At 34.6% G+C, this 17,122-nt stretch overlaps 1 long non-coding RNA gene and 1 pseudogene across 2 annotated transcripts in view; both read left to right on the forward strand.

Annotated features, from left to right (window-relative positions):
• Positions 1–16,594, forward strand: part of LOC148126254 (uncharacterized) — a 63,119-nt gene extending 46,525 nt beyond the window's left edge. For both annotated transcript variants that reach the window (XR_015743368.1, XR_015743367.1), the window contains 2 exons: positions 13,190–13,254; positions 14,877–16,594. This is a non-coding gene — a long non-coding RNA (uncharacterized LOC148126254). The remainder of the gene's footprint in view (positions 1–13,189; positions 13,255–14,876) is intronic.
• LOC148126255 (E3 SUMO-protein ligase KIAA1586-like) lies at positions 13,397–14,321 on the forward strand (annotated as a pseudogene).
• Positions 16,595–17,122: the final 528 nt, after the last annotated feature.

Consider the following 17,122-nt stretch of genomic DNA (forward strand, 5'->3'; position numbering starts at 1 on the left):
TTAATTTCCAATAAATAACCATACAATTTTTTAATCACCTTTTCATCCGTACCTGTCAAAATCTTATCTAAATCAGACAATTTATCATAGAATCCTTCTGTTTTAAAGTCTTCATCATATCCTGAATGTATTTGTGCATATGAAAACCAATTCATCTTTATACCTTGTTCCTCTAAATTTTGCATCGATTTGAGTTCACCCTTTTCATCCAATATTTCCCCATATCTAACTGTTTGTTCCTTCTTGTATATTATAGGATAGGAAAATGCTTCAATAGTCGATAACGAAACTGGGATTTTCAAATAACATTGTCTTTTAATCTTCTCCCAATTTAACCACAAAGACTCCCATATATGATAGCCCTGTGTTTTAATTCCCTTATACCATAGAAAAGCATGCCAACCCAACAACAGATCATGTCCTTCTAGTGTCAACAATCTAATCTTTCTTAAAGTTATCCATTCCTTAGCCCACATCAAATTTGCAGCTTGATAGTACAGCTCCCAATTAGGCAAGCCAAATCTTCCTCTAATTCTAGCATCTTGTAAAAGTTTTAACTTTATTCTTGCTTTCTTGCCCTGCCATATATACTTCAACACAATTTTATTTCAATTTTCGAAACAATCTTTTCCAAGCCTAATTGGTATTGTTTGAAACAAATATAAAATTCTGGGTAGGATATTCATCTTGATTGTTGAGATTCTCCCTATTAATGACAATTGTAAATTTTCCCATTTCATCAAATCTAACGCTATCTGTTGTTTAAGTTTAATGTAATTGTTCTCTTTTAATGTACTACATCTTGGTGTCAAATGTATCCCCACATACTTAACCTTATTCATGACTTGAATTTTCAATAGGACTGCCAGTTCTTCTCTTTGTCTTAGTAGCATATTCTTTGTCAAAATCTTTGTTTTATCTTTGTTTATTTTCAAACCAGCCACCTCACCATAAGTCTCTATCTTTTCCAATAATTTTGGAGCTGTTTCTAAAGGGTCTTCCAAAATAAAGGCCAAATCATCGCAAAGGCTTGCAATTTAAATTCTTCCTTTTTAATTTTCATTCCTTTTATGCTTTTATCATCTCTAATAATATATTAATATATTATATATATTAATATAGATATGATGGGAGATTTCAATGGAATTGTAGACAATAAATTGGACTATACAGCAACAACAACAAAGCAAAACAGAAAGACTCTCCCTAAATCCTTTTTTAAAATGATAGATGAAATAAATTTAAAAGATATATGGAGAGAAAGAAATGCTAAAACCAAACAATATACTTTTTACTCAAATAGACACTTATCATGGTCCAGAATAGATATGATTTGGATCTCAACAGAATTAATATCTAACATTTAAGAAACAAATATTGAAACAAGTACTTGGGCAGACCACAATCCAATGACAATTAAATGGAAAGGACAAAAAAGAAGATCGAGATGGACGCTAAATAATACTATTTTAAAGGAAAAAGATTTTACACAACAGATGGAGAAAGAATTGGCCTTTTTCTTTAGAGAAAATAAAAAAGAAGATACTTCAATTCAGAATGTCTGGGACACAATGAAGGCATATGCTAGAGGCTTGATAATAGACTATACAAGGAAAAAGAACATCAGGAAAAGGCAAGCCACTAAAGTTTTAGAAGATGAGCATAAAAGACTTGAAAAAGAACTACAGAAAATGCCACAAAAAAAAGACATTAAGCTAAAACTGGATATAATTAAACATAAAATGGGTCAAATAGAGAAAGAAGAATTGGCACAGAAAATTGGAAGTGCTAAACAGAACTACTTTGAAGATGCAAATAACCAGGTAGATGGCATATAAATTGAGAAAGGAGAAAGAATCAAGGAAAATATTGCAGTTAATAGATAACCAAGGCCAAGTTTGCCATGGCAATAAAGAGAAAAAGGACATTATTCGAGATTTTTATGGGCAACTATATAAGCAACAGAATATTGATGAGGAAAGAGTCAAACAGTACCTACAGAATGCTAATCTACCTAAGATACCTAAAGAAACTGAAAAAATGTTAGAAAGTAATATAACAATGATGGAATTAACTGAAGCACTTAAGAAGCAAAATAATGGAAAAGCACCAGGCCCAGATGGGCTTCCGGCAGAATTTTATAAAACACTACAAGAATTGCTGAGTTGTTAGAAGTCATGAACAAAGTTATGTCAGAGAAGAAGATACCTAAAACATGGTCAGAAGCCTATACTACACTTATTCCAAAAGAAGAGGCTGATCCACTGCAAATTAAGAACTATAGACCTATTTCTTTACTAAATGCAGACTATAAAATTTTTGCTTCAATTTTGGCAGAAAGACTTAAAAAATATTTAAATAACTTTATTCATCCAGATCAAAATGGATTTCTGCCAAAGAGACAAATCAAAGACACCATGAGAGTAATTCTGGACACTTTGGAATATTATGAGGCACATCCTGAAAAGCAAATGGCTTTGATATTCTTAGATGCACAAAAGGCATTTGATAATGTGAATTGGAGATTCATGTTATTATTATTGGAACAGATGGGTTTTGCCAGAAAATTCATTCAAGCAATAGAAGCCATATATTATAAACAAACAGCAGAGGGAGAATACATAGATTCTATCAATATAAGAAAAGGTACAAGACAAGGATGCCCACTATCACCTTTGCTGTTTGTATTAACTTTGGAAGTGTTGAATACAAATTTTCTTTATAAGCAGTTGACATAGTCAGTTTAACATTTCTATCCCACAGTTTCTGCCATTTGTCTAATTCTATTGCATATCCAAAATTTTTAGCCCAAACAATCATTGTCTCCTTTACCTGCTCAATTTCAAGTTTAATACCCAATAAATAACAATAAGTTTTCTTTATCAATTTTTCATCCATTCCAGTTAGTATCTGGTCCAATTTTGTTAATTCTTTATTAAAACCATATATTTTAGCATCTTTCTTGAATCAAGATTGTATCTGCATTTGTCAAAAATGGTGTAGGGTCTCCTGCTTGGGCAGGGGTTTGGACTAGATGACAGGCTGGGCTATTTTTTCCTTTTGTGTAAAGACAAATGCAAAGAAGGAATTAAGCAGTTCTGCTTTCTCCCTACCGCCCATCACGGTAGTTGACTGACCATTTCCTTGATTTTCTTTTTATTCTTTAATTAATTATTAAATAAACTTTTTTGTTATTTTTATCATTTGTTGCAATTCTTATTCATTCTGAGCCTTATCATTTGTTGCCTGATTCCATCCTTGCAGGTCTGAGCTATTTGCTGGTATTCTGTTCTAGCTATATGCCTCTCTTTTCATTTTTTATACTTTTCCTTTTTGGTCATCAGTTTCTCAAAGAGCTCTTTGTGATGCTGCTTTCATCTGGGGTCTCTTGTTTTTCTTTCTCTGTGATATTCTTTTTGTTTGAGCCTTTATTATCTCATTTTTTTAGTTTCCCAACTATCCTGAATTGTTTTTCCCCTTTAGCATTTTCATCCTGACCTCAATACCAGGGAAAATTCTGGAAAAGATAACCAAGCAACAAATCAGTGAACACCTGGAAGCAAACAAAGCATCAACCAAAAGCCAACATGGGTTTGTCAAAAGCAGATCGTGCCAGACTAATTTTATTGCATTCTTTGACAAAATTAGTGGACTAGAGGAATGCTGTCGATATAATTTACTTAGACTTCAATAAGGCATTTGATAAAGTAGACCATAACCTATTACCTGATAAAATAGAAAAATGTGAGTTAGAAAGCATCACCACCAGATGAATTCAAATGCACTCAATGTGTAGTCCTCAATGGAACTGTATCTACATCAGGGTGGGATTTAAAATTTTTTACCACTGGTTCTGTGGCTTGGTAAGCGTGCTTTGCATGTACACGCACATACAGAGGGTTTGCTACTGACCTTCTCCTGCAATCCTGCACTCTCCCTGCGTCTTCAACAGCTGATGCACGGAAATCCTCTGTGCCACATGAAACAGCTAAGCTTGAAAACCAGGAAATAAAGGTCAGAATAGAGCCAGGGCAGGTGGGCGGGTCCTGCACTGTGTTGGACTGTAAGCACAACCCCCACCTGTGGACATCGGGCCCTCATACCACCCTCATGGAGTCTGTTTCTGACCGTTTCAGCAGCCACGTGCACATTTTGGCCTACTGGAGGTCATTTTGCAGGGCTCTGGCAGTGCTCCTCCTGTCCCTCCTTGCACAAAGGCGGAGGTAGCGGTCCTGATGTTGGGTTGTTACCCTCCTACAGCCTCCTCCATGTCTCCTGATGTACTGGCTTATCTCCTGGTAGCGCCTCCACACTCTGGACACTACGCTGACAGACACAGCAAACCTTCTTGCCACAGTTCGCATTGATGTGCCATCCTGGATGAGCTGCACTACCTGAGCCACTTGTGTGGGTTGTAGACTCTGTCTCATGCTCCCACTAGAGTGAAAGCACTGCCAACATTCAAAAGTGACCAAACCATCAGCCAGAAAGCATAGGGACCGAGAAATGGTCACCACCTGCAGAACCACTCCTTTATTGGGGATGTCTTGCTAACTGCCTATGCTTTCCACCTGTTGTCTATTCCATTTGCACAACCGCATGTGAAATTGATTGTCAATCAGTGTTGCTACCTAAGTGGACAGTTTGATTTCACAGAAGTGTGATTGACTTGGAGTTACATTGTGTTTTTTAAGTGTTCCCTTTATTTTTTTGAGCAGTGTACATATACAAATAGAGAGAGAGTCAGATTTCGCATGATATTCTTTTTCTCAATTACATTCTAAATCATCTATTTATTTCAAAAATATTAATCCATTCAATTAATTATAGAACTGATAATAATCTTTCCATTACAATTCTCATAATTCATTTTAACTTTATTCATTGCTTTATTAAATATCAATTAATATTCTTATAATAAATTCACATTTCCATATCTATTTCAATAAAATCTCTATCTGGTTTTACAATAAACCTTAAAAAATCAGTTCCAATCTTTTCTATTTTTAAATCCATATTCTTATATATTACAACACATTACCATGCAGAATCTCTGTTCCTGTTCTTCTAACCATTGTCTCTTACTCTCCTGACTATATAATTTCTTTTCATTTTTGTTTGTTTTCTGCTTCCCTTCCTTTTCTGGTTCTTTCTCATAATTCCTCCTTTTTCTTTTATTATTTCCCTCCATTCTTATTCCAATTATTTATTTTGTCCCCCTCCCTCTCTTGATCTTTCCTCTGTAATTCCTTCTTCTGCTGTTTCCTTTTCCTTTGTTTAACTTTCCAAACAATTATCACATCAAACCTCAATTTTTTAGCTTTAATTCTCCCCCCTTTTAATTCTCATTGTTCCATTTATTCTTTAGAGCTGTTTTTCTCTTTATTTAACTCCTCCCCCTCTGGTTCTCTTTGTTCTTCTTTAGTCTGTGTCGCCATTTCTAATTTTTGTAGTATATTACTGTACATTTCCAAGCTTTCTTTCATCATGTTCTTCATGTCCTGTAGTTCCAATTTTATTTCCACACATAATTCTCCCATTTTGTACACTTCTCCTTTCCCCACTTCTTTAATATTTGTATCCAACCCAATTGTCCAGTAGTTTATTTCAACCAGTGTCTGTTATATTTAATTTCAACAGTGTCCATAAGTCTTCGTTTCCAGGTTCCTTGTATTGATTTCTTTTCCAACTTTTTCCCAAAGTCACCAAATAATCAAAAGACAATGTCTTCACGCACCTTTTTTTCCTTGTAGTATTCTAGTATTTCACTTTTCAGGGTTTTTATTTTATTATAGTGTTCCTCTTTTTAAAAAATACTTTATTTTTTTAAAAACAAAAATACAAATCTCTATTCACATTAACAGTGTTTGTGTTATTATTAATACATACCTCTCTTTTTATACATAAACATCAGCTCTTATTTCTATCCTTCACCCATTTGTACCACCTATCCCAAACTGCATAATAGTCCAAATCATCTTTGCCTCTTAATTCCATTGTGAATTTATCCAGTTCCACACAATCCATTATTTTTTGTGTCAAGTCTTCTTCAGATGGTATCGTTTCCTTCTTCCATCACTGCAGTTATGATATGTATAATGATGTATCGGATGACCTTGCTCAATTTTCCCTTAATTATTCCTAATAAGAATATTTCCAGTTCGAGTTCTAATTTGTGCTCTGTAATTTCTAATAACCATCTTTGTACCTTCATCCAATATTTTTTAACCTTTGGACACTGCCACCACATATGGAAGAACATTCCTTCACTGTGTTTACACTTCCAACATTCTGCTTTTGTGTTTGGATACATTTTGGCCAATCTTGCTAGAGCTAGGTGCCACCTACAAAAGATTTTATATTGATTTTCTTTAAATGCTGTTGACAATGTCAATTTACAGTTGTCAATCCACATTTTTTTCCCAATCCTCTAAATTTATATTATGCCCTACATTTTTTGCCCAGGCAATCATTGATCCCTTTACTATTACTTCTTCTAATTCCACTTCCAACAAATTCTTGTTATAAATTTTATCTCCTTGCCTGTCAAAATTTGATCCAGTTGTTGTAAGTCCTTTTCTATCCCTTGTTCTTCTAAGTCTTTCCTAAATTTTATCTGAATTTATAAGTATGACCACCAATCTATAATTATATCTTGTTTTTTTAATTTATCAATCATTTTTAACTTCCACTGATTATCTAATAGTTCTTCATATCTGACCATTTTCCTTGTATCTCTCATATTTGGGTATAATATTGCTTCCATTGGTGAGACCCATTTTGGTATCTTCATATCGCTACCTAAGAATTACAGGGTTCTATGTGTGTCACGACCTTTTTTCAGGAAATGAACCTTAAACATTTGAAAAATTGTACTAGTTACCCCATTGTACATAGATGGAAAAATTTTGGTATGTGAGCCTATCAACAAATAGTGCATGCAAGAAAAAAAAAATGAGGCCAATGGTGACTCATCTTGGGACCCCAAATATACAGGAGGCTCCAAATATCAGATAGAACCTTGTCACACTGTTACAGCATAAAAATGAGAATTATAAAGTTTAATTTTTAAAAAAAGCATTGAATTCAACTTGATATTAACTCAAATTTGTTTTTATGACCATAAAATGCTTGTAAATAACTATTTGAAGGTTCAGCATTAAATGTAAGAATGTCTTAATACCAAGAATTACTATTTAACCCCAGTTTTTCACAACGGTTTCTTCAAAATGGTGTAGTAATAGTCATTATTGACTTTAGGCATCCATTTGAGCATACTTTCTATGTCATCTTGTTTTGTTTTGGATAGTGTGTGTACTTGTAATTCTGTCTTAGGCACAGGCAATGTAACAGATGTGGCAGGTGGTATTAGCGATGCAGGTTTCCCGCAAACGCTCCTTGTCTTCTTTTCAAAGACATGGCTGGTGACCATGGTCCAACTTTCCACAGTGAAGGTTGTCTTGAACCTTACAGTTGAATGGGACTGGATCAATTTTATTTGTGAAACTTTACCATATGGTACATTACTGTACTGAAACTGCTTTGAACACATGGAGTAATTTTTAAAATATGCGGGCTTCATCTGGATGATTTTAAATAGCTGGCATCACTTGGCTTTTTTCAGCAATCTTAGGAAAGAAACTGGTGGAAATAATTCTGCTGGTAGCATAGCACTTCAATTATGCTATGCATATTATCCACTTCTTGAATGTAAGAGTGGCTGGTACAGAAAACTTCATTTCAATGCTTTCAATGTTTGGGTGATTCTGAAGAAAATCTGTTAGTGCAAAAGACATGTGTGAGTTCCTATTTTGTGGAATGCAGCTGTCACTCCATAATGTTAGATGCACTGCATGTGGTTGATCTTGCACTACATTTTCCAAAATTTGTATCATGGCACTAGCTATATCATTTCCAGCACATCACCCCATTAATTCCATCTAAATGGCACAGTACCCTTGTCCTGTATGATGTGTGAGCAGTCATATTGTACAAGTTAAGTTTATGCTTGTAAAACAAACTGCTTCTACCAGATTTTGGCAAAGCCAAAATCTCCATGCCAAAACATATTACCAGCCTAGTTTTGTCTCCTCTTTCTTCCTGTCTGTGATCTCTCATTAAATTCTTATGTTGGATTATTGGATCAAATTTCTTTTGTAGCATCTCTTCTACCTGCCCAATTGAAGAGGCAATTTTATGTTCCTTGCAAAGGTCACTGCGATTTTTGGGGGGATATGTGGACTGTCAGGTTAAATTCATTGTTGAATATAGTTCGATAGTAAGAGAGTTTGACTCACTCATTTTCAATTAAAAGTTCTATATCCAATCTTCAGTTTCTGAAACATATTCGGATCCACTTGGTTCATATAAGTCTGAACTTGCTTCCATATCATGGAAAAGAGACATTATTTCAGTATTCACGTGTCCAGAAATGGAGGCTACACTAGGCGCTGCAGGCTCCATCCTTGCTCCGTCACATGGGAGCAGCCAAGCATGACAATTGATTGCTGCAAATAGAACCATGTAGTTCTGAGTTTTCATGCGATAGTGTAGATAGAACCTTGTAATTTTGCTATTTGTGGTAAATCTATTTAGAAATTTTATGAAATAAGTTGTTAAAAATTTATTTATTTATTTATTTATTTGTTTGTTTGTTTGTTTGTTTGGTCATGGTAGATAGATACTTGTCACACTCTTAACTCATTTTTGACAAAAATGTCAGATAGAACCCTGTAATTCTGAGGTAGCGATATAATGTTTTCTTTTAACCTTTTCCCAAGTTTGTAGTAGTGATTCTCTTATCAAATGTCCATGGAAGTATGAATGTGTCTTGGGTTCTTTTGTCCCATAAAAAGGCATGCCACCCTGCTTGGAGGTCGTGGCCCTCAATTGCCAAAATTCTTTTATTTTTCAAATTTATCCATTCCTTCACCCATAATAGTACTGCTGCTTGGTAATACAGTTCCCATTTTGGGAGTCCAAGTCCGCCTCTACTTCTACTATCTGGTAGAGTTTTTAGGCTTATTCGTGCTTTTTTACCCAGCCATATAAATTTCATAACTATCTTGTTTAGCTCCTGAAAAAAATCTTCTATCTAATTTTATAGGAATTGTATGAAAATAGTATAGTGATTTCGGTAGGCTATTCATTTTTATCGCTGCTATCGCCCTAATAAAGATAGCTGTAATTTCCCCCAGTTTGTCAGGTCCTTTTTTATCTGTTGAAGTAATTTCTTATAATTGTCCTCCTTTATAGAGGAACATCTCCCTGATAGCCAAATTCCCAAATATTTAGGGTTTTTTACCATCTGCAATCTCATTTTTTCTTCTAAATCTTTTTGCTCTCTTTCTGTCAAATTTTTAGCTAATATTAATTTTATTAATATTATTATTAATTTTTAATCCTGCTACTGCCCCATATTCCTCCAATTCTTGTAATAAATTTATCCCTATCTTCATTGGTTCTTCAATAAAAAACACTAGGCTGTCCACAAACGCCTGTACTTTATATTCTTCTCCTTTAATCCTCAACCCGTCTATTTCCATGTTTTGTCTGATCTGGATTAATAGCACTTTCAGAGTCAAAATGAAAAGTAGAGGCAATATCTGTATTGAGGTTTGTTGGACAATATTCTCCTTAAAAAATAACTCCATTTCTGTTTTGATTTTTGACACTTTTTTTCTCTTTTATGATCTGGGGGTTTAATGTCCATCTTCTCCTCAATTTTTCCTTCCCTTCCAAATTATTTTAATGGATTGTGGTCTGCCAATAAATTTGTCATAATCTTTACTGACTCTAATTCATTCCCTAGATCTACCATACCATATCTAATTGTAACCATGACTTATGTGGATTGGAGTAGAAGGTGTATTCTTTTTTCCCCAAATGTAATCTCCTCCACTGGTCCACCAGGTTCAATTCCTGTATCATCTCAAAGAAGGATGTTGGCAGGCTTTTCCTTTTCTTTTTATTTTTTATACTACTAATATAATCCTTTCTTATGTCTGCCACTGCATTAAAATCCCCCACTATACATATATTTCCTTATCCAATTTCTAAAATTTTATCATGTAAATTTCTATAGAATTGACTTTGATTTTCATTCAGGGCATAAATTACAACTAATAACATTGGCTTCTGACATATCTCTAATTCAAGTATCAACACTCTTCCATTGGGGTCTACGTATTTTTCTACTGCCTTTATTCCTTCTTTGATGTATACAGCTATCCCTCTCTATTTCTGATCCACCGGAGCTCTAAATAACCTTCCTAGTTTTGGGTATTCTAAGCATTTCTGAAACTGTTCTTAATATGCACTTCTTGCAGACATATTATTTCTGCTTTTTGTTTAGCCAATCTTATTAGTATTTGTTTTCTTTTAATAGGTGAGTTCAATCCATTAATGTTTAATTATATTAGTCTGGTTTCATCTTCCATCATCCTACCTGTGGGTTGATATCTGCCATCTATTAATTCTTGTATCTCTTTGTGGGCGTGATCTTAATCTCATTCCTTCCTTCTCTCCTTGCTCAATTTCCTTTTTACTTCCTCCTTCTTGTTCCATTTCTCCTAGTTCCTGTCGCTGGTCTTCTTGGCTCCCTCTCTCCTGCTATTGCTTTCTTCTGTTCCTACTATTTGGTCATACAGGTCCTGTGTTTATCCAAATTGTCTATTTTCAGCCTCTTCTCCTGCCATGTTACTAACATCCCTTCTGGATAAGCCATCGAAATGCTACATTTCTTTTAATCAATTGCATTGCCAGAAATTTATAATCTCTTCTGTACTCACGTACTTTCTTCGGGATCTGTTTTAAAATTTGTATCTCTTTATCTTTATATATTAATGGTTCATCCCTCGTTATTTTATATATTATGTCCCATACCTTCTTCCTAGCAAACCTAACATGGACTTCTCATGGTAGTCTATTATGTCTTTCATAGCTGGTTTGAATTCTATAGGCTTCGTCAATTTCTAGCCGGATCTCTCGACTTTCTCTCTGTAAACCTGGTGCAATTAGATCTGCTATGATAGTGATCAGATCTTCCTCTCTCTTCTCTATGATGTTCTGGTATGATGTTCAAGTAGAAAGCAGCATGGTCCATTTCAAGATGTATAATTTGTTCCTCTAATTCCTTATTCATTGTCGTCATTTTTCTATCTACTAACTCCAATTTCTTCTCATTTTGCTCTGATCTCATTTCCACTACTTGTAATTTTTGTTCATTCTTCTCAATAGTTTGTTGTATTGTGTCTATTTTGTCTCTAACTTGTTGATGTTCCCCTTCATTTCCACATGGTTCCTTGATATGGTCTCCTGCATCTTCATCTGATGCTCCTGCAACTTCATCATGGTCTCTTGGATTGCCAGCAGTGATGTTTGTATTGTTTGCATGTTGGACATTGTACTTTGCTTTTTGGCCCCCAATATTCCCTCAATCGTCTTCTGGCCAGCAGGGGATGAGACTGTCATTACTGGGCTGGGTGTTGTCTTCTTTGACGTTCTCAAGGTTGATGTTATGGCACTTGTCATGTTTTTGAAACTTCTATTTACTTCTGCCCACACTAGCATCCACTTTTTGTTCTATTTCAAAGTTTTACTTTGGTTGATATCTTTTTTTTCTTTTCCTTTCCTACTTTTTTCTATTGTTTCTACTTTAAAACCTACCCCAATTTATCAAGTTTTCCTTATCTTAAATATTTAAACCTTCCCAATTTACTGTATCCCTACCAATCACAAAACATACCTATCTACCTCTCAACCAAGCTCTTTCTGACTATTCCTATCCAATTTATCCTGTTTATATACTATATCTCAATAATTCCTTTTAGTCCATATACTAAATATTCTTAATCAGTTCTATTAAATACTAAATAAATACTAAATAAGTGAAATAATAATAGCACACTTATCAATATAACAAACTAATTAATCGATATTTCTCTTACAGAAAGAAAGAAAAAGAAAATACGGTTATTGATTATAAGTTAGAACTTAATTATGCATAGGTATAGAAGTAGTATAAATATTTCAGTATAGATATATTACTGTAGATTATAGTAAATTATAGTAGAGCACAGGATATATATGGTGTATAACTATAAATATATATTATTTTATAAATATATAAGTCTTATCTTATATATAAGTCCTATCATTATAAATATATGTCTTATCTTATAGACATAATCAAACAATATCTATAAATCCGTTTTTTTCCCCAAAGCTCCTTAGGTTTCTAAATTTAGATTTCATTTCAAATTCCAATTTTAAAAAGACCAAGCACTTTTCAACAAATCACTGAAATTTTTCCTTTACCATTAGCTCTTAGTTCTGTTTCCATGTTCCACCCTTTCTTTTCCCTTTTTCCCTTTTTAAAACTTTTATTAATTTCACTAATTCCAATTAGCTATTATTTCTTTTTAACACGTTCAATTCCAGCATTTACTTATGCCTATTTAGTGCCAAAATCCAAATAATTATCCAGTTTAATTTCCAAGCCTTTTATAATCAAATATTTTCCCCTGTATTTTCCACCTCCAAATTAATTCTTTTCAAAGTCCAAAGCCAATTTCACAACTTTCCAATTTTCTTCTCTCTGTCTCTGATTGCTGCTACTACAAAAGTCTTTGTTTCTTAATTCTGGGGTACCTTAATGTCCATGTATTTCACCTGGTTCACACACTGGTCAGTTTCACTGCTCCAGTACAGTCTTAGTTTCCCAGGCTGCCTCCCATCTTCATGGTGGTCATTTTGGACCACCGCTGCAACTTGTCTTTGGAGGGGGTTTATCTTGTCAGGGAGGGGAGATGCAGCTCCCCTTGACCCTCCAGGCAGTTCCCACTTTCTTCACCACCCCTCCAGTGTGCTTCTGGTTTTGATCATGACCCTCCAACAAGAGAGCACAGAGCAAAACTGTGCATGATCTGCTCTCATTCTGCAATCATTCTGCTCTGACGCGATAAAAGCACAACTGGAAGTCCACTTCTTTCTTCTCTCCTGAGACTGAGCTGCTTGGCTTTTGAAATGGCAGGGTCTCCAGCTGCCGAACATATAAATGCTGGATTTCAAAAGCCAAGGATCTGAGATTCAGTGCTACAAGGAGAAAAGTACCAGCTTTGACAGCAGAGCTGCTGAATGGCCAGGCTGTTGCCTTCCCAGACTGAAGCTTCTATTTTTCTGATTGCAGAAAGGTAGAGCTGTGAGCCTGCAAGCAACTCCTGAATTTGCCTGCCTTTCTTCACCTGATTTTGGGTAAGTTGCTCTCTCTTCTTTTTTTGCTAAAAATTCAATATTTACATGGTGTGTGTGTGTTGTGTTGTGAGTTAATTTTGTGAGTTTGTTTACAAGCAAATTTTATGTTATGAGTTTGCTTGCAAGCAAATTTTATGTGACATTACACATTTAAGCCTTGTATAGTTTTGTTACTATAGTTTCAGACACTAAGAGTGACTTTATATTACTGATCTCTGCTCTTTGGACGAAAAGACTGCATTATTGGGTGAAAATAGAGATCCCTTCCATTTCCTGTAGTCCTCAACTTACAATCAAGTCCAAATTTAGTAGGATGAAAAGGCAACAGAGTTTGTCCATTTTTTTTAACAAGAGACAAAGATTGGAAGTGGAACCAGATACAACAGAATTGGATCCAAAACCATCACAACAAGCACCACTTGGAGAAAGCAGGCAAGTCCAACTCTGAAATTAAAAATAATCTCCCTGACTGCGGAACATTGCAACAGTACAGCAACTTTCAAGAGAAACACGAGGGACTGCCAATTTCCAGCAAAAAATTAGGTTGCAAATACTGTGCAAAACATGACTTTGTGAAAGAGAACAGTGTTCATGTGTCCAAAGAATGAAAACATTTCAAGATTGAGGCAGCAGGAAAAACTAAAGAACACAGTGTAACCTTCCTGGCAGTTATTTTGCCACACATGCTAAAACATAAAACCACATATAACAATTGATCTCTTCCTTATTCTACATCACTAAGTTGGAACTTACAACAAGGGGAGCAGGATGCTATAACAAAAGGAATAGATAAGATGTCTGACAAATATTTAGGTACCACTTGTAGAATATTCAAAACAGTTTACAGCCTGGCAAAAATATGTAAACCATTATCAGACATAAAAGATGAGATAGAAATGCAAATTGAAAATGGACTAGATATGGGAATAAAATTGCATTCATGGTCAACTGCAGTGAAAATTGTTGGTTTCATAGCAAAAGAAATTAAAACTGAAATGTTTACTAACATTATTGAAAAGAATAGGAAAATATGTTTGATTATTGATGAAGCTTCAGTGCAATCATGAAAACCAGTAGTGATAATTTTCTTAAAAGTTGAGGATTCAGTTTTCCCACCAACAATTTTTGTTGAGCTTGTTGAATTGATAAAGCAAGATGTGGAGACAATATGTTCTTCAGTTAGGAGAAGTTTAAACAATGTTGGGTTTACAACATTGATACCTAGAAAAAATTTAATAGCATTTTTCTCTGATGGTGCCAGCGCTTAGCTTGGGAGAAAATCTGGAGTGAGCCCTAGGATAGCAGAAGAGTTTCCAAACATCATAATATGGCACTGCTTAAACCATCGCCTCCAACTTGTTTTATTTAATTTTATTTTTTTAAGAAAAAAATTATTGAATAAACATTAAAACAGTTGAACACAGTGCGACCTTCCTGGCAGTTATTTTGCCATACATACTAAAACATAAAAACCACATGTAACAATTGATCTCTTCCTTATTCTACATCACTAAGTTGGTGCTATTTACACACACACACACACACACATATATATATTCTTACATTTTTGCTGGTATTTATATTTATATTGAATTTGAGCTTGTAATCTGATTTGTTTTCAGACTCCCATGGGGCCATGCAGGGGCAATTCTGTAAGCTGTCTTGAATCCCAGGCTTGGTTGAGGACTGGACTGGAATAATTGAGGACCTTAAAAAACTGAAAGAAGAAAGAAGGAAAGTAAAAGTGGTTTCTTTTTGTGGACTTTTAACGATTATAAAATATAAGAATGATGATATCTCTTCAGGAATTAAAAATGGAACTTAAAAATATGAGAGAATTACTACAGGAAAGAGGCGAATCACTTTGCTCTGTGCTAGAAAAAATGGAAATGGCGATTGAAGAACAAGAAGAAAGATTTTCAGAGGAGGAGGAATCGACTCAAGGAGAAGACATTTAAAATAGACAATTAACACAAAGAAGGCTACAAAGAAATGGGGAAAGAAGGAAAAAGTTGAGTTTTAAGAAGGCAATTAAAAGAGGGAATACCTGTGAAGTCAGGAAAGGCAGGAAGATTCAGCAGAAAGGGAGAAAGGAAGATATTAGGAAAGAGGGATATAAACTGGAATGAGAAAAGAGGGGGAAAAGAGGGGGAGGGAAAGCAGCAAGAAACAGGCATATGAAAGAAAGAAATACAGAAATAGTAAAATGTTGAAAGGAAATTGTTTTTTTTACAATTAAAAGAAGGAATACCTTTGAAGTCAGGAAAGGCAGAAAGACTCAGCAGAAAAGGGGAAAGGAAGATATTAAGAAAGAGAGGGATATAAACTGGAATGAGAAAAGATATGGGGAAAAGACGGGGAGGAGAAGCAGTAAGAAACAGGCATGTGAAAGAAAGAAACAGAACTAGTAAAATGTTGAAAAGAAATTGCTTTTTCAGAGATAATGGTTGATGAATTAAAAAGGGGATTCTGCAGGGTGACAAGGGGTAATAAGAATATTTCTGCAATTAAAATATTTAGAAAATAGGGTAATATAGATACTAATAACTCTTATTAAAGGGCGGGGGGAAATATGCTGTGGAATCCAATTGAAAAGAGGTAATGATTAATGGTTTATTGGGAATTAAGATGAGGGAATAAAGGTATATTCTAATCATTAAGGTGTCACACTCAAAATAGTAAAAGAGGGGAAACTTGTTCTTTTTTCTTTTTGTGTGTGTGTGTTAAAATTTGTATTAATTTAGAATTCATTAAAAAAATGTGTAATGGAAAGGGAATATGACAGACTAAAGAACCAGCTAAATTAATAAGTTTAATATAGATTATTAAAAGCAAGGAGAGACTTTGATAACTTCATTATTACTATATTAGGCAAATATATGTTATTTATTTTTATTTTTAAAATAAATATTAAGGATTATATTTGAAATAATTGAAATAAAAAGATGTTTAGATTGAGATTAATGAAAGAATTTAGAATCAAACTTTATTATTATTATTATTAGGAAAACACATATATCTTTATCTTTAAAAACAAATGCTAAAGGATTATATTTGAAATAATTGAAATGAAACATAAAGATGTTTTGACTGAGATTAATGAAAGAGGCTAGAATTAATGTGTTTGTTTCTCTCCTTACTGAAAATTTGGAATGGAAAAGGTAATAATAGAATTAAGTATGCATATATCAATGTATAATTGCTGTCATATTTGTATGTAAAGGTGATGACCCGGAAATATGTTGTCTACTAAAAAGAGATTTTTGTTTTTAATGTGAAAAACTGAATAAAGTTTGTTTAAAAAAAAAAGATGTTGAGTGAAGGAAAAGAAAAAGGGCAAGATGCTTAGAGACCCTTGGTTTTATACCATCTGTTGAGATTTGAATTTGAGCTTGTATTCTGATTTGTTTTCAGACTCCCATGGGGCCATGCAGGGGCAATTCTGTAGGCTGTCTTTGAGTCCCAGGCTTGGTTGAGCCTTGTTAGATGATGATGTAATGAAAGAGCTTTGGGCAATTCCTATTATAGCTCTACCTGGAGTAGATCTTTGTTATGTAAAATAGACCAGGGGTCGCCAACCAGTGGGCCGTAGCCCACTGGTGGACCGCAGAGAAATGTCACCCCCAGAGCACCCCCTCAGAGTAATTAATCCAGGCTGTGCAGGAACAGAAGTCTGCGCCGCCCACATGGCCAGCACGAACCCTCTCTGCCCACTCATTCCTTACCTGGCAAACTTGCATGCTAAGTTGCTATTTTCCCCCCCCCGACCATTAGCTGTTCTGCTGTGCCGGGAGATTTAGATTAGCTAGAAAGCAGGAAATCATTGCATTTCTTGCTTTCTAGCTAGTCTTTAGATCTTCAGTTCTGC

The sequence above is a fragment of the Pseudonaja textilis genome, chromosome 3, assembly GCF_049901715.1.
Source record: "Pseudonaja textilis isolate UNSWEBS1 chromosome 3, rPseTex1.2, whole genome shotgun sequence".
NCBI lineage: Eukaryota > Metazoa > Chordata > Lepidosauria > Squamata > Elapidae > Pseudonaja > Pseudonaja textilis.